The following is a 3,402-nucleotide window of genomic DNA, read 5'->3' on the forward strand; positions in this document are numbered from 1 at the left end:
TGGAAATCTGGTTTTGGTGTTTGTTAAGCTCATTTTTATAAGCTTTTCTATCTCTAGATAATGCCTTTTTTTTAAAAAAAAAAAAAGGATTTTATAGTTCAAAGTCTGGTTGGATATATAAACCTGGCCAACTAGTTTGAGGTGCCTAAAGAGACTGGTAAGTACTTTCCTTGATCATTCAGTAAACATTTGATTGCCCACTGTAGCCAAGGCACTGGAAGAATCTTAAGAATTTTGTGGAAATTGGGGTCCCTGCAAGTTCAAGGGCTGATATGCTACTTGGAGAGGTAAGATCGGTTATATGTGGACCTGTTAGGTAAGTGCAAAAGTAATTGCGGTTTTTGCAATTTTTTTTTTAACCTTTTAAACTGCAGTTACTTTTGCACCAACCAAATATAATACAAGGCCATAAAATGGTCCATAAAAAAAGGCCACTGTCTATAAAAAAGTGATTATGATGGTCAGCAGGTCAGTCCCAGACGTAGGAACAAGGTGGGACCAGCAGTTCTTGTACCATCACGCCCTTAGACGTAAGACTGGGGAAATCAAGAGTGAGTAAAAAGCCTGGGATGGGGGCAGTAATTCTGTTTTGACAGCAAGCATCTCAATAATTCACTAATTTGGGGATTTTATTGGTTAAAATGGATCTAAATTTTCACCAGCTCATGGCTCTTTGACAGCCAGCCAAGAATGGATTTCCTGTTTTGCAGTTTTGTACTTTCCTATTCCAAACTCTGAACTCATTGCTTTGCTATTCTCATGACCAAAGAGTTTTAAGTTGACGTGGCTCTCCTGCTTTCATTTTTCTTTCCATTCTTTACTTTCCTTTTAACCTTAAAGTTTTCCTGAACATTCGGCAATCCCATCATTTACATTTCTACCAAAAGGGCCTCTTTACCTAATTTCATGGAATCCATGAAGCTGATGTTTTGACGTCAAAGGGACCATAGTGATATATAGAAACCCCATCGTTTTATGGATAAGGGGTCTGAGCCCAGACAGGGAAAGTCGCTTGCCCAGTTCAATGCAGCTGGTCAGAAGCAGACGGGGGGAGTAGGGTCCACGTCTTCTAAGTCCCACTTGGGAGCTCTTCTCGCTTGCCACCCTGCCTTCCTTAGTTGCATTGGCCAGGAGCCAACTCTGGGCCTCGGGTGAGAGGGAAGAATTCTGCCATTGTGGGTGACCAAACTGTCTGTCACAAGAGCAGCTTACTTGACCCTCAATCAATATTTGTCATCTGAGAAAGCGGTGCTGGTGGTTACTGTGGGTACTCAGGATGCCACCGTCTTTGAGCCCAGACCGCGGGGGAAAGCGGGACTCTAGTACAGCAGTGTACCAGATTCTTTAGGTCAGGCCCTGCAGCCCATTTCGCTAGGGGCCGGTCTGAAACCTCCCCAGCTCTTGGCCCGGACTGCTTTCCAGCAGACCACCATGGTTTGGTAGCTGAGCCTCATGACTGTTGGTAATGCAGTGGTACTTCCCCTTGAGTGTTGCTTTGCCTGTCCTGACTTCAGCGGACAGCAGCAGCTGCCAGGGCGCTGACCTCAGCCGTGGCCTGCTCACAGCAGAGCTTGAGCGGTTGCTTTGGGAGTTCTCATTCATGATCGTGGGTTGGCACATTTCCAATTTAATGGCATAGTTGAAGGCAGAGGTCACAGACCTCGCTGATCTAAGTCCCCGAGTTCTGCCTTATTCTGTTACTTTGTACCGATCCATTTTTCTAGTTCTCATTTGCTCTAAGTTAGACATTGGGAAGGAAAGTGGATTACATTGCTTTTTTGCACTGGGACTGCGTGCCGTTTGGTGGGATCCGATTCCTGCAGACACGAGGGGGGAAAAGGAGTGTGTTGGCGGCGCCGACAAGGACAGGATCACTGAAGGGACTGTACCCGGGACATTGGATCATCCCCAGAAGGAAACGCAACGTCCTGCTCAGTAAGCCTTCTAAGGAGGTAAAAGGCCCTAATAAATTAAGCAGCAGCTCAGGCCTGAACCTAGATAAACCAGGGGTGTCCAAACTGCGGCCCACGGGCCAACTGCAGCCCACAATCTATTGTTAATTGGCCCGCAGCAAATTCCAAAAATATATTTAGTTTACTTAAACCAGGTGAGGCAATACGTACTTCACCTCGAGTGAGTGGCCTGGCTGTTTGTATTTTACCGCATATGGTCCTTGGTGAAAAATGTTGAAAAAAGTTTGGACACCCCTGCTCTAAACCCTACTGGCACTTAATCCTAATGAGGCCGTAATGGGCTCCGCATAAAGCCTATGAAGAGGAAAGGAGCTCATTTCTTAGCCATATTGGAACTAGAAAGATTGAGTGCCAGCTCCGAAAGGCCAGGTACTGTGTCTGTCACCACCTGGCTGTATTACTATGACATGAGGGATGATGACATCAATTCAGAGTTTGTAAGGGAAACTCAACAAGATCCCTTTGCCTAGGAAGTCACTTAACCCTTGAGCCTGGGTCCTCATTTATGAAAGGCTTGAGGATATTCCATGCAGTTAATCTATAAACTCAGATGTGTATTTTCATCTCATCCTGACAGTTGAATCCTTTTGTTACGCCACGACCCAGCGTCTGAGGTGGATGCTTGTGAATCATTTCCTCTTCCAGTTCCTTTATGGGGCCTCCAAAGCCTGTCCAGGTGAACATGTGTGGCCTCTGGGAACCACCTGGAGACTCTAGCTTTGTATGCAGTCTTATTCCATCACTTGCTAGCTATGTAATTTGCGACAAATCATTTAATTTCTGAGCCTTAGGTTTTCCATTTATGAAATGAGGATAATACCTGCCCGTTCTGCTATACGAGGTTGTCACCAAATGAGATGATGGTGGTGAAGATGATTTGAAAATTATAATACACAAAGGGTGTTTTCCAAAGAAATGAAAATTTCCAGGATCCACTGACCATACTTTTCTGTAAAGATAGGCCCCAGCAGAGCAGCCACCTGATTTGTTTTTCTACATGTGGTTTCTATTTTGATTAGCCATTTGTATTTGAGTTACAGAAAAATTCAAGGCACACACCAGGCTCCAAGCCTGAGCTCTCTCAGGGAGATGGATGACTTAGAAACAATCGTAGTATAAATGTCTGGACCACATCCTTCCTGCCCTTCCAGGTTCTACCTACTAGCTCTTGTACCAGAATGGAAGTATTTCCGGCATGCTTTTGAAGATGTAGTCAGAGTCATTGGTTTCTTTTAACATTGTTTTGTTGTTTCTTTAAACATACAGTGCTGTCTATATACCCTTATCACCGACCCAACAATTGTTATATCTTTCGTTGGTGTTGCTTCAGAAGTAGCACTTTTCTTGTTCATTTCTTTTAGCCAGTTTTTTAGCAGTGGTCAGTGTCCTGCCATGCTGAGGCAGACTTAGAATTAAGAAATTATTTTAA

This window comes from Rhinolophus hipposideros, assembly GCF_964194185.1.
Source record: "Rhinolophus hipposideros genome assembly, chromosome: 23".
Classification (NCBI taxonomy): domain Eukaryota; kingdom Metazoa; phylum Chordata; class Mammalia; order Chiroptera; family Rhinolophidae; genus Rhinolophus; species Rhinolophus hipposideros.